The following is a 21,524-nucleotide window of genomic DNA, read 5'->3' on the forward strand; positions in this document are numbered from 1 at the left end:
ATGTACATCGATCTACCAATGGTCATCAGCCATTAAAACCACCTGCCAAACAGTTTTGACCAATCAAGGCATACAGTTCACATAGTGACTTTAAAGGGGTACTCCAGCGTGGGGGCACTTTTGCGCTGGGACCGGGGACGAGGTGGTTGAGGGAAAAGACGTCCACTCACCTCCCCGGTTCCCGGACACTTCCGGGTGTCTGACGCGGGCCTGAGACGTGACATCTCAGGTCCGCTCAGCCACTCAGTGAAGGAGGCGGGATGAAGATGTCTTCCGGGCACTACTTATCTTCACCTTCTTTGTGCCCTGTGCAATACTAGTACCCCATTTTGTGCAACACAAAAACTTTAAATTATCGTGATGAAAGTGGTGGGCCCCTCTAAAGTATTATCTGTTTTCAAATGCAGCTTCTGTGACCCCACTGTAACTAAACTACTTCTCCTGCTCTCCCTCTCCTGCTTAAAAAGGATTATGATAAGGCACTTTGGGCAGCCATTGGCCCCTTATAATACAATCAGCTACTGACAGCCATATGAACCCAATGTTTGCAAGCAGAACCCATTGAGAAAATACAAAAAAAAAACTTCTAATGATTTGCTCAATCTCAAAATTCTATCTAGCCAACTATAGGGTAGGAAAAGTACTATAGTTCAGTATTGATGAGGGGTTTGGACCTAAAGCCTAACATTTGTGTAGTCCTTAAAGGGCTGCAGCGAGATCCATGTGCTGGACAGGGCCGGAAGCAGTTTGCTCAGTTCACTGCATAGTGGCTGTGCCTGGTTACTGCACGTCAGATCCCATTCACTTGAGTAGTAAAGGCAATAAGCTCAATAAAATGCATCCTCCTACAGCCTACTACAGAGAAGTTATAAAGTTAATGACACATATGGAAACTGCCACTTTATGCAGCACATGTCTCAGCTCCTTTTCATGTGTCAAATTAGCTACAGCATAATGGTAATATATACTTGCAATACCCAGTCTGGCCACATGGTGTTAAGCCAAAATCTGTATGTCCATGACCATCTGAGAGCACAAAGCACTTTAGTCAGTCTCTGTATAAGTAGCACAAAGAACTAAAGTGCATCCTAGTGGACAAATAATACAGTATGCAGTGGTGCCTTGGATTACAAGCATAATTCATTCCAGGACTGTGCTTGTAATCCAAATCCACTCTTAAACCAAAGCAAATTTTCGCATAAGAAATGATAGAAATGTTGACAATTGGTTTCACACCCCAAACATAGTGATTTATTATTCTGAATAATATGTAAAACAGATGAAACAAACATTCAGAAAAACCAGAATATGTGATATTATAAGTTACTGTACAGTAATGGAGAGGATGGGAAACACAAGGGCTGACACAGACTGCAGGGAGCATGAAGGAGTGGGCAGGGCAGATGTGGGCACAGTATAGTAGCACTCTCTGTCCGGGGAGAGAGGGGTTACAGCTATGAAGAGATACCTCCACAGTCCTGTCCTCTGATGCAAGCCCCAGCCTGAAGCGGATCTGCTATGATTTGGAAGGTGAGGGAGACTTCCTGGGTCAGAGTACAGGGCTGTAGACCCCGCTATGCAGACCATGCCTCTCCCCCTCCCACCCAGTACAGGGAGCTCTTAAACCAAAGCAATGCTCTTAAACCAAGTCACAATTTTGAAAAACTGTGAGCTCTTAAACCAAAACGCTCTTAAACCAAGGTACCACTGTATATATTTTTGTAATGAACTACATAATACAGGTAGAGTTTTTTCTGGCAATAAGGATTACATAGAACATGTAACTGTTTGTTATTTATTCTATCTTTAAAAAAAAGCCATGCATGATGTGGGTAGTCATGTTTTTCTGCGAGTAGACATTGCATGTACCATAGGACAAATGTATTCTGATTATTTATTAATTCAGGGACCTGTAGAGGGCGATGTTCCCACACAGTATTTTTGCTCAGTATGTTGCAACCAAAACCAGGAGTGGAGTGAAAACACAGAAATAATTGTCGTTATTTTAAAACAATGTTCGTTGTTTTGAAATAACAGTCGTTATTTCCCATTAAATGACACCCATCCTCTAAATTTTAACAGTGTGTGAACATTCAGCCTTTTTGTGTTTTCACTCCACTCCTGCTTTCAGTTGCAAAATAGTGACCAAAATACTGAGCAAAAATACTGTGTAGGAACATAGTCTTAGGAAGGATTTTCTATACATAAATATCGGGTATTTAAAATAGAACCCAAATGGCTATAGAGGGTATTCCACTGCTCTAAATCAGAGGAAAATCAGACAATGGACACTTCAGATGAGGCACTCTCCTTTTATTATGGAGAGTCATTTGGATGGAAAGCAAAAATACTGCCGGGGTATTTAAACCTTTGAGCACAACTGTATACTTTGGACAAAATGTTGTCCATGGCTCGTGTTAAATACACATTTTTAAGTCAGTCTTTGAACTTAAAGGAGAAGTCTGGTGAACATTTTTATTAAAGTATTGTATTGGCCCCCAAAAGTTATACAAATCACCAATATACACTTATTACGGGAAATGCTTATAAAGTGCTTTTTTCCCTGCACGTACTACTGCATCAAGGCTTCACTTCCTGGATAAAATGGTGATGTCACGACCCGACTCCCAGAGCTGTGTGGGCTGTGGCTGCTTGAGAGGATGATGGCAGGGGGACACTGAGGGACACAGGGCTCTGGAGGGACACTGACCATCCCTCTGCCATCATCCTCTCCAGCAGCCACAGCCCGCACAGCTCTGGGAGTCGGGTTGTGACATCACCATTTTATCCAGGAAGTGAAGCCTTGATGCAGTAGTAAGTGCAGGGAAAAAAAGCACTTTTTAGGCATTTCCCTTAATAAGTGTATATTGGTGATCTGTATAACTTTTGTAGGGCAATACAATACTTTAATAAAAAATTTTGCCGGACTTCTCCTTTAAAGCGGCACTATCAGCAGATAAGCTGATAAGCACTATAAGCTGATTACCTAAGCTGCATATCACCATTTTGAAACTTGTTCAACTATGAATTAGGACATAAAAAAAACATTGTAAATGTGTCAGGTTTTTTATGTGAAAGAAAGATTTGGAAATGTTATTTATGGAGTTAGGGGATTCTTTATTTATGTTGTCTGTTGTTAAAGTTATCCTGTCACATTGGGAATGCAGCCCAATCTGCAGGCAGCATGTTATATATCAGGAGGAGAAGATTGATAGTTTGTGGGAAAAGTTCCAGAATAACTAGTAATTTATACATGTAAATCTCTGCTCAGGTCATCAAGTGGGCGGTCCTACTCAGTGACTGACAGCCCTCTCTTATACACCTACTTATACACAGATAGCTGTCAGTACTACCCACTTGACTATGTAGTGCACAATGGAAAGAACCAAACCTACAAAAGAAGGGCCAAAAGCCCAAACCACACCTACATGGTCCCCATGTTTAAAAATTAACTTTTAATTGGTTTTCATTAAAATAGTAACTGTGTCTTTGACTGCTAATTTAAAAACACACTCACTGCTGTCCCAAATAAATAATAGGTACGTCCCTTTTGGGGATAAAGTAGATCAGGTGCTGCAGACTATTCCTGATCACTACTAATATATATATATAAATATATACTACTATATGTAGTCACTGGAACAGAGTTGGAGTATATCAAAATAATAACCGCATAGCCCCTCAACTAGTTTCACCCAGTCATAGGCGTCATCAGGAGGAGGGCTTATGACAATGCGGCGCTCAAATTAGCCCCTATTTATAGGTCCTCATATACATCTCCTAGGGTCAAGTTTCCAATCTACCAATCATATAATGCAATACTGGATCATCAACTATGTTGTGTCAGACGCCGAGAAACGACAGTCGATTATAGTGGACGTTATTGGATGACGATGTGATAACACGTCCTACCTCGCCATTGGTCCGTCATCTCTCCCCAAATCACAGCATCAGGCCGCCAATGAGTCACCGCCATCCACCATATTACTTCCGGGTCGCGTGGTACTGCATGTGACGAGAAAATCACATGACATAGACAATGTTGTTGACATAATCGTCATGGTCACGTGGTAATGACGTATCCCTCCTCCTCATATTCTGTATCAGATCCAATTACCAATGTACATACCCTACCTACAAATTCAGGCATGCAGCTAGGTGCACACAATACTCAGGCCCCCAACATCAGGCCGCCACAGACCCCTTCTTTGTCTCAAGCTCCACCACCAGTGATTTTTCCTTTCCCTGGGACCCCTTTTTTAGGCCCAGCGGCTCACACGAACCTGGGGAGACAGGGCTAGCAGGAAATGATACGCCTACCTCTCTAAATGAGAGGAATGATACTCTTCGCATTTTCAATCTCTCTTCATTCAGACTTACAGTACGTCTGAACAGGAATCTTTACTCAAGAGAGGCTTATCATTTACACCAGTGCCGAGATGTGACAATTTTAACTGGATTAAAGATATTAATCTATTCGGCAGGAAGTTAGCCCTTCATAAATGGCACTTAAACAGAGAGAGGAATGGTGATGTTACTAGCCAGAGGGAAAGCCAAGCGATCATAACCATGGAAGAGCTTCTGGTCTAAAATGAACAGACACAGACTCCTGATACTGGTCTTGGCCCTAAATCTACATTCACACCAAGTATTACACAATACTCTCACATAGATACTTTTGTATCTCTTGTGTCTGTGGATATCAACTCATTGAGGACAAGAAGGGATAAAATCCAGTCTAATCTGACACACTCTGAACAGATAGCTTTAGAAGAACTTCATAGAAATACGGAACTGATTATGAAGCCTTCAGATAAAGGCAGCAATATAGTCCTTTTGGATAAGACACAATATGTCCAAATGGTGAAATCACTTCTGGATGATAAGGCCACTTACCAGATTTTAGATGGTGATCCAACCAGTCTTTTCCTCGGTGAGCTAAAAACTCTTTTACAGGATGCCAAAACTCGGAACCTGATTAGCAAGAGTTAATATCACTCTTAAGGGCCGCCCCATTGTGTCAGGTAATGATTGCCACTTATGTGGATACATTTTTGAATTCATTTGTCTTTTCACTACCTTCTTTTCTTAAAGACACAAAAGACACGGTTCGTAAAATTTCTGATATCACAGTGACACCCACTACACACCTTGCAAGCTTGGACGTTGAGTCCTTGTACACAAATATCCAGCACGATTTAGGTTTACAAGCGGTATGTTATTTTTTGAATTCTAGGAGTTGTCACTTACACGACCATAATCAGTTCACTTTGTCACTACTGAAATATGTCCTCACTCACAATTTTTTCTTGTTTGATCACAAATTTTATCACCAAATAAAAGGGATGGCTATGGGGAGCACATGTGCACCCACTTATGCTAATTTATTTTTAGGGTGGTGAGAGGCAGAGCACGTTTTTTGTGAGGACTTACTTTTTTTCACCACATTCTATTCTGGGGAAGATTTATTGATGATGTTCTGATTTTTTGGGATGGGGGATAAAGCCACCTTTGAGAGTTTTGTTGACATTCTCAATAACAACAAAATAGGAGTTTTTCACTCATGAGTTTCAGGATTGAGAAATTCATTTTCTAGATCTAACAATATTTAAAGATGCAAATTTGAATATAAAGACGGATATTTACCGGAAAAGTACATCTACAAATGATTTATTGCACTGGTTGAGTTGGCATCCCGAGCCACTGAGGAGGGGGATCCCCAATGGAAGATTTCTCAGAGCCAGGAGGAATTGCTCTGAACAGTCCCTTTTTCTGAAAGAGTGTAACAACTTATCACAGAAGTTTAAAGAGAGAGGTTACGCCCGTAAGCCCATTAAGAGAGCCTTCCAGAGAGCCCTACATAAAAATAGAACAACGTTATTGGAAGATATCGCAACCAATAGATTACAACTGGAACCAAAGAAAATTAGGTGTATAGGGACATATGATGCTAATGCCTCTTCCATAATGGCCATTTTACAGAGACACTGGAAAGTACTGTTGGGAGATGGTGACCTGAAAGAAGTGCTGGGCCTGAGATCAAGTGTTTCGTATAGGAGGGATGCCAACCTTCGTGATATATTGGTTCAAAGCCATTATGAGGGTGAAAGGAGGGAAACTTGGCTAAAATCCAACATTGTAGGATCCCACCCTTGCGGAAGGTGCCAATTCTGCAGATTTGTGACTACAACAAAGGAATTTCGGAATCCGGTGGATTTAAAAACCTATGACATAGAACAATTTATAAACTGCAGAACGAAGGGCATCATTTACATTGCGATATGTGAATGCCAAAAAGTCATGTGGGCAAGGCAGTACAAGAATTTCGTAGGAGAATTTCAAAACATCTGAGTACAATTAAAAAAGCAGAAGATACGCCAATCTCGAGACATACGTACCTTTCATGCTGGGAAATGTGAGGCACTGCACTTCATAGGGATTTCCCAGCCTAAATTAATACCATGCAAGGGCTGCCTGGATAAATTATTACTAAGAGAAGAGGCTAGGTGGATACACCGCCTTTCTAGTATGAGCCCCCATGGACTCAATGAGGGTTTTTCCTTTATGGCTTTTTTGTAGGGATGGTCCGAACCTGCCGAGGTTCGGGTTCGTACGAACCCGAACTCTCTGCAATGATTCCCGCCGTCTGCCTGCTCCGTGCAGCGGGTGGATACAGCGGGAGGACCCCCTGGAAAACTGGGATACAGCCATAGCCATAGGATGTATCCCAGTTTTCAAGGCGGTCCTCCCGCTGTATCCACCTGCTGCACAGAGCGGCCAGACAGCGGGAATCTGATGCCGAACGTTCGGGTTCATACGACCCCGAACCTCGGCAGGTTCGGACCATCGTTATGTTTTTGTAAATTTAGATTTTTCTGATCTGCATGTTATTAGCATTGAACTAGTCTCCCCTTCAAATTAATTTTTCTCTTATAATACTTCATTCATTTCTCCTGTATTATTTAGTGTCAAATTAAATGGATATGGTGCCATTTTATATAGATACAATTATTTTCCAATCTGTGATTGGTAACTTCTAACCCATAATTGTCAAGTAATCTGCATGTAACATTTATTCCTTTTCTGACAGAGAAATAACCATCTGTCCTCATGTTATCCCAATTAAGTCAGACTTGTACATATAAGGAATTATAGCCTGCATCTAAATATATATTTGTTGTTCCTTTGAAACTGCATATACTTACCTTCAATTTCACTGGCTGGAGATATACTTATGAAATTAGTCTGACGTGACCGTACAGTATTTTGGAATAATAGGAAGGCCTTGCAGAGTAAATATTTTCATTTTACAATATTATTCTTTATTTTATTAGGCAATTGTATTGTGCGCATGCGCGGCCTGTGAACCAGGCATTTATATAGTTAATGTCCTGAGGTCTGACTTGCTAAATCATGTGAGCGGAACTTTTGATATGTCATTACCACGTGGCCATGACGATTATGTCAACAACATTGTCTATGTCATGTGATTGGAGATGATTGGATGTATATACACAACATAGTTGATGATCCAGTATTGCATTATATGATTGGTAGATTGGACGCTTGACCCTAGGAGATGTATATGGGGACCTATAAATAGGGGCTAATTCGAGTGCCACATTGTCATAAGCCCTCCTCCTGATGACGCCCATGACTGGGTGAAACTAGTTGAGGGGCTATGCGGTTATTATTTTAATATACTCCAAATCTGTCCCAGTGACTATATATATGTATTAGTAGTGATCAGGAATAGTCTGCAGCACCTGATCTACTTTATCCCCAAAAGGGACGTACCTATTATTTATTTGGGACAGCAGTGAGTGTGTTTTTAAATTAGCAGTCAAAGACACAGTTACTATTTTAATGAAAGCCAATTAAAAGTTAATTTTTAAACATGGGGACCATGTAGGTGTGGTTTGGGCTTTTGGCCTTTTTTTGTGGGTTTGGTTATACGTCCACCTAGAGGTTACCCCAAAGGCACTCAATTTTGGTTGTTCACAATGGAAACAGATTTACATCAGCAAATGACAAGTTATCATGGAACTTTTATTAAAATACTATATTTCAGCCTGCTCATCTCCTCCTGCTCTATAAGGGCCCATTCACATTACGCTGCTCTATAAGGCCCCATTCACATTACGCTGCTCTATAAGGCCCCACGCACCGTGCAAGCCCTCGCATTCAAAGAGGTAGAAGGCAGGATTCGGCTCTGAGTCTGTGCCGGGGGATTCTGCATGGAATTTTGGCGCCGATTCTTTAGTGTGAACTGGCCCTAACATGCTGCCTGAAGATTAGACTGCGTTCTCAAGGTGACAGGTTCTCTTTAAAGTCCATACGGTAAATTTATGCTTACATGCGACTACAGACACTTTAGTACTATAATGTTAGTACTAGAATTACCAGCACCTTTGTACTAGTGCCATCCAGTGGATTATTTATGGAACATTCCAGGATACACTACGTTATACCCAGTACAGGGCCTGAAGAGGTGGGGCACGTCTCTTACCTCTGGTATTTTTCTTGAAAGTTCCCTTAAAGTTTTTAACTGTGCTATATTTTAGTACAGTACATTTGGAGAGGACCCATTTTACCTCCGGCCTAATCACCATAATCTTTCTTATTCTTACAGTCAAGCACCACATTTACAGTCACAAACTTATTCCATACACATGTAATCATGAACATTAACTAAATGGACCGCGGTGGGGTATAAGGTGGTCATGAGGTCAAGAAATGATAACTAATACAAATGCATAGCTCCCAACTGTCCCACATCAGGCGGGACAGTCCTGATTTTGCAGAGCTGTCCCGCCGTCCCGGAACCGCATGCAGTGTCCCACAATCTGTGGCTAGGGAGTTGCTGCATGTTTAAAATCATTTCATCATCATGGTCCAGCCCCACCAATCAATGCAGGTTGCTAAAGCGGGTCAAGTGATGGTCAGCAGCAAATCAGCTTTGGGAGCAGCTCCAGCAGCCTGATCGGGACCCCTCAGAGTGACCAAGGTCTGAGCTGGTGGTAAGTAACCAGCTCCTGCCGCTGCTGTGAATTAACGTCACTGCAGCGACGTTACCGGGATAACACAAGCACAGAAAAGTTCTGTGTCATCTGTGGCGGGTCCCAGCTGTCAGTAATAGCCGGGGACCTGCCACAACTGTCAGCACCAGAGCCGCGCTTAACCCTATAAATTAACCCTATAAATGCTGCGGCCAGCAACACCGCAGCATTTAAAGGGTTACAGAGAAAGAATTCTCTACGTAGAGTGGGTGTCTTGGCTGCTGTTTCGAGGCCAAAGGAGGGGAGGGCGGGGAGAGCCCCGTGTATATGGACAGTGCACACACCTTATAGAGAGAGATCACAGTGCACTCTCTCTGCATTGTGCATATGCACAGTGCCACTGTGGTCTTTCTCTATAAGGTGTGTGCACTGTGCATATACACATATACACACACAGTGCACACTCTCTCTCTATATACTCATATGTATAGTCCTCCATGTATGGAGGAGACTGTCACAGTATATTCACACTCTGTATTGTCTCCTCCATGTACATTGTACTGGTACTGTGTACATGGAGGACTATACATATGAGTGTGTGTATATACTGTATAGAGTGAGGTACAGTGTGCACTGTGGTCTCTCTCTATAAGGTGTGTGCACTGTATGTATATATATATATATATATATATATATATATATATATATGCACAGTATACAGTATATACACACACTCATATGTATAGTCCTCCATATACACAGTTCCAGCACAGTGTACATGGAGGAGACAGTACAGAGTGTGAATATACTGTGACAGTCTCCTCCATACATGGAGGACTATACATATGAGTATATATAGAGAGAGTGTGCACTGTATGTGTATATGTGTATATGCACAGTGAACACACCTTATAGATAGACCACAGTGCAGACACACACACACAGAGCACACCTTAGAGATGAGAATGGGGGCTATGCGGTGGCCTGGGCAGTTGTCGCTGGAGTCCCGGCAGGCTGACACCAGTGTGTGTGTGGCTAGGGCCACAGGCTCTGCAGCGGCGGCCTAGAGAGACCTCCTCCAGACTCCCGGAAGCCAGACAGGCGTGCCTCCCTGTATGACAGGTGCGGGTGTAGCGGGCAGCGCTTGGTGCCAGAGGCTGTGCAGCAGCAGCCTGGAGAGGTGTCACCCAGACTCCCAGTAGGCTGGCCAGTGTGTCCCCTGCGCGGCTGTTTGAAGATGGCGGCCAAGTGGCGATCTCATTGGTCCGGTCGGGCGGCCCAGCAGGTGGCCCTCTGACCTGCAGAGAAGCAGCTTGCCGCTCCAGGCCCCGCTCAGGCCGGAAGCCGCCGGTAACTGGAATGATTAAATGGCCAGGATCAGCACCCAGCGGGGCACTGCACTTGCTGGATGCTAGGGGGCCCAATACAGCCAATATTTTCTGGGGATCCCAGTGGGCCCCTGCCAGGGTGGGCCCAGGGGCGGCCGCCCCCTCTGCCCCAACCTAATTTCGCTACTGCCCCCAGGTCTTTTCCCTGCCTTCTTGTAATCAGCGGCTGGGCAGGGACACCGCTTCAGTCGCTGATTTACTGACATGACACTTGAGACTGTAAGCAGCATTTGCCGAGATGCTGCTTTCTGTAAGGGGCAGAACACCTCCCCTAATAAAAGTTTTAATCACCCCCCTTTCCCCATTTTATAAATAAAAATAAATAAACAAACAAACAAACATGTTTAGTATCGCTGCCCTGGGACGGGTGCTTTTAAATCTGTAGAGGTTGCGCACCTTCCCCCTACTGTGGCCTGTTGGAAAAACAGTGCATAGCTAGGCATGGCAGCAGTGAACAGGCACAGAGCCCTGGGAGCAGAAACACCATTTGCCATGGGGGAACCACAGCAACCGTGGGATTCGTTACAACACCTAAACTTAAAAAAATATATACAGTCTGCCCTTGGGGTCTTCTAGTAGTGGAGTCCAAACTGCCTCAGCATCACAGGGGAGCCTATTCTAATGGAGACAATGTCCTCCACCCGTTTCCTGAACATTGAGGGGCCACTCAGAGGAAAGGGGCAGTCAAGCCGAAGCTGTAGATGGTTTTCTCCATCCTGTATTTTTATCTTAAACGCTTAACATATTGTGTTGTACAGAATTCCACATTTATTTTTGGCAGTAGATTAACAACAATGTTGAAACATGTAACACCTGTCAGGATCAGTGAATGTGAGCCCACTGTGTCACATGTCCCTTTATCCCTAAGGGCATTCTCTAAGCGTATTCTCTGTTCTTCACAAGATACTCCTGATGGTGGAGATAGGCTTTCCTGAAGGATACGCTAGGTCGCTACCTCTTGAGATGAGACTGCGACATGAGACAGATAGTCCGGGCAGACCAGATATCAAGGGGTGTTAGGCAACCGAGTTGCCAACCAACAGTACCAGCAACCACGAAGACAGAGGACACAGCCAATGCAGGTAACGAAGTTAAATGACGGATTCAGAGGACGCAGACCCTGGTTGAGGTCACAGGGTGCAGCTCACTTGGTGCTAGGAAGAACACAGCTAGGTCAGGTTCACAACACAGGGCAGGAACACACATGATCCGGGAGCTCTCCGGGGGTGCAGGACTGGACAGCAGGATCACAAGAAATAAAACAGAGAATACAGGAACAGCAGGCAAGGTATGTACAGGTAAAGGAATACAGGAATTTTTTAAAGTGCAAATTGCAGGAAAACCTTCACAGGACCAAAAATACATCAATGCTTGGGGCTAGGAAGTGTGCAGGAACATTCCTATAATAGTCTCAGGCCATAGGAGAAATTGGGACACTGTGCTTTCAAATCTGGAGAGGGTGTGCCCCCTACTGTGGCCGGTGGGGGAAACAGTGCATAGCTAGGCATGATAGCGGTGAAAAGGTGCAGAGCCTAGGAAGCAGATACACCATTTGCCGTTGGGGAACCACAGCAACCGTGGCAGCCATTACAAAACCTAAACTTACCAGAATATATACAGTTTGCCCATGGGTTGCTAAGGCACAGAGTCCCATCCGGGTCTAGGTTCAGGGAAATCACCATCACTCTAGGCCTTCTAGTAGTGGAGTCCAAACTGCCTCAGCATCACACAGGGAGCTCATTCTAATGGAAACAATGTCCTCCACCCGTTTCTTCAACATTGAGGGGCCACTCAAAGGAAAGGAGCAGTCGAGCCGAAGCTGCAGACATTTGTCTCCATCCTGTATTTGATATTCTTTAATATATTTTTATTTACTGATACATTCATAGTAGGTTCAATTATTCAGCTTCAGTGCAAATAAATTGTGACTTCAACTACAACTCCCAGCATATGCCCACAGTCGTAGACTTTTAGTGCATGCTGGGATTTGTAGTTTCCTTTAGGTTTTCAGATCTCATGATATGTTAGGATACCATTAGGGGATTCTAACAGCTACAAACATTCAGTACATGCTGGGAGTTGTAGTTTTGAACACTACAACCCCCAGTATGGCCTCAAGGTCCAACATGGACCCTAACGTGGGCCCTCCGGGCACAGTTCCCAGCCCAAACCCCTCCCGACCAAGAAGAAGGACCCTCCCTTCCCAGCCCCCTAGGCCAGCCCAAGCCATTTTCCTAATGTGGAATCACCTGGCACTCTTCTCAGCCTAGGCCATCCCCAGCTGCAAGTTTGCATAAAAATTCCTTCTGGATAGATGCTTTTCCTCACCCTCCCCTATAATAGAATATATACGGCCAGGTACTGTAATATATGTACCTATATAATATGATACACTACTGCACCAAACATCTCATGAGTAACCTGCTGTATATAACATGTAATACTATACACTACTTTACCCAACATCTCCTGAATAACCTTCTGTGTATCTGTTAGGAACCAGACAGCAGGACAAGACAAGACAGTGAGCCCTAAGCTCAGCCCCGCCCACTGTCCTCTACAGTAGCGGTCTTGGGCACCACGCATACCACGCAATTGCGTGGGGCCCCCGACATCCAGGGGGGCCCCGCTCTGGTGCCCAAGACCGCTGCGGCTAACTATGTGCGCTCGTAACGAGCGCACATAGTTACAGGCAGCAGCGGCACTGACAGGGCAGGAGCCATTGGCTCCCTCCCTGTCAGTCACTCTTGTGGCCGTAGGAAGTGTTTTCCCTGCGGTCACAAGAGGCTGCTCTGTGTCTCTGGTGCCGGCGCTCGAGGCGTCACTGGAGCGCCGGTGCCATGACAACGGGAGAGCGGCCTCTTGTGACCGCAGGGGAAACACTTCCCGCGGCCACAAGAGGGAAGAGACGAGAAGAGAAGAGGAGACGCCGGACCCAGGTGAGTAAAATTTTTTTTTTTTTTTTTTTGTGTGTGTTATATATAGGGGGCCTATATAAAACGGGAGGAGCGCACAGGGGGGCTATATAAACGGGGGGAGCGCACAGGGGGCTATATAAACGGGGGGAGCGCACAGGGGGCTATATAAACGGGGGGAGCGCACAGGGGGGCTATATAAACGGGGGGAGCGCACAGGGGGGCTATATAAACGGGGGGAGCGCACAGGGGGCTATATAAACGGGGGAGCGCACAGGGGGGCTATATAAACGGGGGGAGCGCACAGGGGGGCTATATAAACGGGGGAGCGCACAGGGGGGCTATATAAACGGGGGGAGAACACAGGGGGCTATATAAACAGAGGAGCGCACAGGGGGGCTATATAAACGGGGGGAGCACACAGGGGGCTATATAAACGGAGGAGCGCACAGGGGGGCTATATAAACGGGGGGAGCACAAAGTGGGGGTCTATATAAACGGTGGAGCGCACAGGGGGGCTATATAAACAGGAGAGCACACAGGGGGGCTCTATATAAGTGGGGTAGTGCACGGGGGCTATATAAACGGGGGGAGCGCACAGGGGGCTATATACAAGTGGGGGAGCTCACAGGGGGCTATATACAAGTGGGGGAGCTCACAGGGGGGCTATATAAGAGGGGAGCACACAGGGGGGCTATATACAAGTGGGGGAGCTCACAGGGGGCTATATACAAGTGGGGGAGCTCACAGGGGGCTATATACAAGTGGGGGAGCTCACAGGGGGGCTATATAAGGGGGAGCACACGGGGGCTATATACAAGTGGGGGAGCTCACAGGGAGGCTATATACAAGTGGGGGAGCACACAGGGGGTATATAAAACTGGGGGCAGCACACGGGGTATATACAACTGGGGGCAGCACACGGGGGGTATATACAACTGGGGGGAGCACACGGGTATATACGACTGGGAGAAGCACACAGGGGGTCTATATAGTATACTGGGGGAGCACACAGGGGGGCTATGTATAACGGGGATCACACAGGTCTATATATAACTGCGGGAGCACACAGGGGGGTCTATATACCACTGGGGACAGCACACAAGAGGTATATACTACAGGGGGCAGCACACAAGTGGTATTTACTACTGTCGGCAGCGCACAAGGGGTCTATATAACTGGGGGCAGCACACAGCGGTCTTAATTACATTGGGACTGCACAGAAGTGCCTATATGCCTCACTACTATACTGGGGCACAGAACATACCTAATTATTAAGTGGGGGCACAGGGACACCTTTAATCTGTGGGGGCACAGAGGGGCGTAACTACTATATAGGGGTACAGGGGACCTAACTACTGTATGTGTTGGAGCCTAAAATATTTCTCTGACAGATTCTGGAGGGAAGATTACCAGCCGGGAGAAGACTTCAAGGTGGCTCAGGCTGGATGGAGAGAGAAAGAAAAAAAAGTAAAAGACGCTGATCAGAGAAGACGCCTCCTGTAAGTCACTGGATGTAACTGCACTCTGTTATAGGGTCTGTAGTGATAGGGGTCATGGTGTGGCAGTATTATGTTATGGCATCATTGGTAATATCTTCCTGTTTTGTTCAGAGCAGTTTTGAGGTGATATGTAATCTCTGTATGGTGGTAGGAGGGTTATAAGAGGACTACTGGGGGGGGGGGGGCAGCGCATGTCGAGGAGGGGGGGCATGGGGGGGCCCCAGACATGACTTTGCTTGGGGCCCCAGAAATGCCAAGACCGCCCCTGGTCCTCTACCTACTTGCCACTATCCGCCCTAAGATGGCGGCGAGCAACTGGGCGGCTGTCCCTGCACTGGCTAGGTGGGACACAAATACAAAACAGACAGACAAACACAATGAAGAAAAGTCCACAATCCGGGTCACAACAGTCGGGCAGCAAAAGTACAAAATCAGGATCCAAAGGCGAAATCAGAAAACAGGCAATATGATCAGGGGCAGGCAGCAAGCAAGGGAGGTCAGAGATACAAAGCAGTAGTCAGGAGATGCAAAGAAACAGAATCCACAAGCAGGCAGAGACTAAGTCAATAACCAGCAATGAGTGCAGAGACTGAGGTAGTTATATAGGAGGCCAGGGTTCTGACCATCCATACTGTTTTTATTAATGGATAATAATGGATAAGATATAATAGTACAGTGTATGGGATATTATTGGGTACAACTGAGTTAAGTATATTAGTCTGGCCCTTGAAAACCATTCCAATTTCTCATGTGGCCCCTTGGTAAAATCAATTGTCCACCCCTGCTCTAGTGCATGGTTACTTATGTAATCATTTTTTGGTGGGATGCTGTTGGGTGGAGGGCTTTGGGGATTACAGTGTTTTCTTATAAGTATCTGATATGTGAAAATAATAAAAACATTTGATTTAAATATTTCCCTGCACACTACCAAAAATAGAGGCATTCTGCAACTTCAGGCCAACAACATTGTTGAACCATCTAACACCTAAACTTACCAGAATATATACAGTTTGCCCATGGGGTGCTAAGACACAGAGTCCACTCCGGGTCTAGGTTCAGGGAAATCACCATCTCTCTAGGCCTTCTAGTTGTAGAGTCCAAACTGCCTCAGCATCACAGGGGAGCCCATTCTAATGGAGACAATGTCCTCCACCTGTTTCCAGAACATTGAGAGGCCACTCAAAGGAAAGGGGTAGTCGAGCCGAAGCTGCAGACGGTTGTTTCCATCCTGTATTTTCTTTTACTTTTTAATATATATATATATATATATATATATATATATATTTTTTTTTTTTTTTTTACTTAAACATAGCTATAATACAAAGAAATTTAAACTTTCCAAGTACAACTCCCAGCATATGTAAACAGTCGTAGACTTTGAGTTCATGCTAGGATTTGTAGTTTCCTGCAAGTTTTTAGAACTCAGGATATGTTGTGCAATGCAGTTTACTAACAGTCATTAAGGCTATGTTCGCACACAGTATTTTTGCACAGTATTTTGCTCCCTATTTTGCAACCGAAACTAGGGTTGGATTAAAAACACAGAGAAACACAGGGGCTATGTTCACACACTGCTAAAATTTAGTGGATAGACGTTATTTTACGGCAAATAATGGCTGTTTTAAAATAATGGTAACTATTTGCCATTAAATGGCGGCCATCCACTCAATTTTAACAGTGTGTGAACAGATCCTTTCTGTGTTTTCAATCCACTCCTGGTTTTGGTTGCAAAATACTAACCAAAATACTGAGCAAAATAATGTGTGGAAACATAGCCTAATTTGAGAAACTATAACACCCAGGGCATCCTAACAGCTGCAAACTTTTAGTACATGCTGGGAGTTGTAGTTCTGAACTCGACAACACCCAGCATGACCTGAAGGTCTACAGCACATTAAGGCCGGGCTCACACAGTGTATGACAGCGGCTGTTCTATGAACGGCCGCTGTCTGTGAAGTTCATGTTGGCGGGAGGAACTGCACGGGCCGAATGAACTGCACTTCTTTTGATTTGGAATGCGGGTGCATTTGGGTGTGCCCGCATTCCAAATTACCATAGCAGACAATGTAAAGTGTGGCCGGAGCCGCATTTAACATTGTCTTTAACATTGTCTGCACATTGTCTGCATTTAACATTGTCTTCAAAGAATAGCGGCCACACAAAACAGACATGTCAGTTTTCTTTGCGGGCGCATGGAATCCAGGCCGGAGTGTATACAGAGTGTATACACACTGGCCGGAATTCCATAGGACACAATGTTATTTTAATTTTCAACAAATAGTGGCCGATGTTACAACGGCCATTATTTATGTTGTGTGAAATTAGCCTAAAGAGGAACTATCAGCAGGTTAGGTAAATCTAACCTGCTGACATCTTCCTATTGTGCATGGGGCGCTGAGGATGAAGGTATGTCTCTTACCTTCACTCTCAGAGCCATTTCTGTGCAGTATTTAAAGTAATCCTGTGTCCGGCAAGGCCGTTTGAAATGCTGCTCCACCCCAAGAGCAACAATCCACCCCTTCTAATGAGGGGAGTGAGATGGCTCGGCGCTTGGGGGGGCAGTGCTTCAAATGGCCCTACCAGAAGCAGAATTACATTAAAAACTACACGGGAATGGTGCAGAGGATGGCAGTAAAATACTTACCTTCCTCTTCAGCGTCCCATGCACAATAGGGAGCACTATGAAAAAACAACAGCCGTTTTTCATAACAACGGGCGTTATTGTTTACACAACGGCCGGTATGAAATATTGGCCGCTGTTTTTACATAGTGTGAACCTAGCTGTAAATAAACAGACAACCCCTTTTATAACTGGACACACCATACTGACCATGTACAGTCACATAATCAGTATATAAAAGATATTACTCACGGCCACCATTGCTGATGCTGACATCCCGGATCTGTCATGGCTCTCTTCTTCCTGTGGTTGGCGCTTCATCTGCAATGTCCAACACAGAACAGATTGAATATAATGATGAAGATTTATAAAACTGTCCTTGTTGCCCATAGTTACCGACCACCACCCAGCTTTCATTATTGGAGAGCTCAGTACTGGGATTGGTTGCTATTGGCAACAAGGGAGGGGGTTGTATTTTTACCTACAGTTAATAAATGGGGGCAGATTGATGTAAATGCTGCTTGTTGCCCATAGCAACCAATCACTATGCAGTTTTCTAGTTCTATTTGGTTCTTCGGAAATTAGCACTGCAATTAGTTGCTATGGGCAACAAGGGGAGTTTTGCTTTTACACAGTTTTATAAATGTATATTTATTAGTGGAAGACGCTGAGGATACATATTGTGCTGTGATGTGGAGGAGTCCAGTAATGGATGGTGGATGTGTGGATTTCTATAAACTACATGAATGGCGGCCATATAACACTACAGGTTACAGGCTGCTGTGTCTTGGAGAGGACAGTATATTCCTCACAGATGTCCCTGGCCGCCATCACTAATGTCATCTGTGTCCTGTACAGATCAGTCTTATAAATGTCAGCTAGTTACACGGCCCCTAACATGACCAGTCTCCCCCCATGATCAGTGTCCCTCTCTGCTGTGCTGTGTGCAGTGTGCACCAGTAATACTTACCAGTAGATGATGACTGGGATGTACTGGGGAGCTGTGCCGTCCATCAGGCAGAGAAAATTTCCCCCCAGATACCACAAGAGGCCATAAGACTTGTTTACAGCTCCAGGGATTGCGGCAGTTGGTCGCCAGCGTCACCAACCAGTTCAAATCATAACATGCTGTGATTGATATAACTTTATTAACAACCAATCGATATCAAATACATACAATGCAACAGTGCAGGCTAAGAGGTAATATATAATAAAATATTAAATGTGCCATACATAGCAAAACAGTACAACACATGTGTCTCTACACTATACATAATACCGCATGTTATATAGTTACCAAGATTTTAATTTTCTCCAACGAAACTTTGGCTTTGACAACTAGGGGTGTGGCTCATTGTGGGTGTGGCTTATGTTTTGTGCATGTAGGGGGGGTATGGCTTGTCACCATGTTTTTTTCTGAATTTTCCTTATAAATTGCCATTATTATACAGATAGTAGAGTTCGGACAATACAGAGGGAGCAGGTTTGTACAGCATGACAGCTGACAGTTATCCCCATTCGCTCTGCTTCACTGTGCCGTGGACAGCTTTCCCAAGTGTACAGGAAGTAGGGGTACCCCACCCCTAGCATGTGCAAATGCAGAGAAAGTTTTACAAAGCCTGGGCTATGTCCCTAAATGATGAGCCAGTTTGCCTGCTTAAGATCACACACACTGTTCCTAAGAGGTAAATCATTGCTTCGAACTCCTCCCTTTACTTTGATGTGTCTTTCCTTTCTGTTTGCACAATGCATCCTGTAGATTTTCACCACTATTATATCATGGTATAGCAGAAGAGTTTGTGATGTCCTGTGATTCTCCAGAGTAGTAAGGGAGAGGAAGTCCAGTGTGTGTATTACTGTCATACAACCCTGCCTGGCACCTGTCCCCTGATATAGAAAGAATTACAAATGGCCATGCAACATGGAGGATGTTATCAGTAGCTCAGTAGCAACAATGAGAGCACCAAGGTAATGCTGTCACTACTCTGAAGGGTTATTCTAACAAAACAATGCAGGTTTTTAAGACTTTTTGAAACAATAGATATGCTTTAGCATATGTCAGGTTGTCCATAGCTACTGAAAAGCCCCTTCTAGCAGATGAATGTCCAGAAATGACAATGGTTATGGCAGTGTATTCTGAGATGATAATGCTTGCATAGATAGACTTGCACTCAGGCACTTCCTTGTTGTGTAGTATTGCTTCTCCAAGAATAAAAGCCCCTGACATATACAGTAGTCAATGCATTGTGACGGCTCATCGTGATCTTATTCATGGTCATACTACCATTACACCATGTGCTCCATATAAAGGGTTAGTGATCACTTTTAGTGTAGTGATGTCTGAAGCATATAACATTACCTGCAGAGTGTTTTCAGTCCTTCCTTCTATGTCCAGCTATCATTTACAGGTCATCGGGTTAACAAAACATGGTACATGCCACCCCTCAAATCCCTATTACACAAGACGATTTTTTTGCCAAAAATTGTTATATAGTTCAAGTTTAAACAATATATTTTTTCGTGTGTATGCGGGCAACGATCGAAAAATTGTTTCTGTCTTTAAATAAAGGATGTTTTTCCTCCCATAATATATTACAAGAGAAGAATGGGGGGGGGGGGGGGAGGGGAAGAAACAAACACCTATACTAATATACAATAAATTGAAAAGGAAAAAAAAATGCCATAAATATAGCTTTGTGGCCACAGAAAGGCCACAGAAAATGTATGTCTGAAGCAGCAGAAACTCAATATCATAGTTCATGGACTATGTTCTGCATTGTGGAGGATGCTAGAGGGTAATATGTTTTTTGCATTAGGTCTAAGTTCTTTATTGATATTCTGGTATGGTTGCTAAGCTATCACGTACACATCAGCATTGTAGGGTACTAGCACTACAGGTTTGGCAGTGACATTATGTGCACCCACTACCATTCCTAGAACTCTGCAAAATATCCTGTAGGTGGCGCTAGTGCCAAGCACAAAGCTACTGCTGGGTGCTTGCAGTAAAGGGAAGGTAGGCTGCTCGAACTGCAATGTATTTTCCTCTTGGTTGGATATAATCCGTGTCATTAGATGCATGGAACATATATATGGCTGGCAGAGTACTCAGCAGCCTCCTGTGATCCTCTATGTATAGTAATATGAATGATTGTAGAGGAGCCAGGCAAATGATAGAGTCACAGTGAACTTTGTCACTTTGCGACTTTTCTTTATTCTCTTCCTATATGGGCTGGAAGAGAGAGAAAAGACCTGCAAGCTACCAAACTGCAAGGTAGCGCCCTTTGTATAGCAATGACAGGATATAACCTGGCTCTATTGTCACCTAGCAATGCTAAGGATAGGAACGATGGGACATGTGGGTGGTAGTAGTCACTGGGAGTCTCCTTACTACAACCCTCACCAGCTCCTGACAATTCACTGATTTGTTCTGCAGAGAGTTGTTGCATATAATCGGTACTTTGTCGTCTACCTGCAGAATGATAACGAAGTGACTTGTCGCAGAATAGATACAATGATCTGGGTGATCGAGGGCATATCCCGGGATATTGTGGGATCAGGGGCAGCGCGATCCCATAGACAGAAGATCTCCGGGGACAATTATTGTGTGTGTGTGTGTGTATATATATATATATATATAGAGAGAGAGAGAGAGAGAGAGAGAGAGAGAGAGAGAGAGAGAGAGAGAGATCTGTAAATCGTATATCTATTATCTATTCATCTATATTCTATATTTCATCTATCTAGCTATCTATATTCTGTCTATTTATCTATCTATTCATTATCTATCTATCTATCTATCTATCTATCTATCTATATTCTATCTATCTATCTATCTATCTATATTCTATCTATCTATCTATCTATCTATCTATCTCCTATCTATCTATCTATCTATCTAGCTCCTATCTATCTATCTATCTATCTCCTATCTATCTCCTATCTATCTATCTATCTATCTATCTATCTATCTATCTATCTATCCATCTATCTTCTATCTATTCATTATCTATCTATCTACCTATCTTTCAATATCTATCTAATGTCTGTTATGTATCTTTTTTTATACCTATCTTAAACGTATGATGTCTCACTCTTTCTCA

The 21,524-nt window shown here is 44.1% G+C and overlaps 1 long non-coding RNA gene across 1 annotated transcript; it reads right to left on the reverse strand.

Annotated features, from left to right (window-relative positions):
• Positions 1 to 17,672: 17,672 nt before the first annotated feature.
• Positions 17,673 to 18,538, reverse strand: LOC138787362 (uncharacterized). Its single transcript, XR_011362352.1, has 2 exons — positions 18,395 to 18,538; positions 17,673 to 17,745 (listed from the first exon to the last, which is right to left on the reverse strand). It is a non-coding gene; the product is annotated as an uncharacterized lncRNA (long non-coding RNA).
• Positions 18,539 to 21,524: the final 2,986 nt, after the last annotated feature.

Source organism: Dendropsophus ebraccatus, chromosome 3 (assembly GCF_027789765.1).
Source record: "Dendropsophus ebraccatus isolate aDenEbr1 chromosome 3, aDenEbr1.pat, whole genome shotgun sequence".
NCBI classification, from domain to species: domain Eukaryota; kingdom Metazoa; phylum Chordata; class Amphibia; order Anura; family Hylidae; genus Dendropsophus; species Dendropsophus ebraccatus.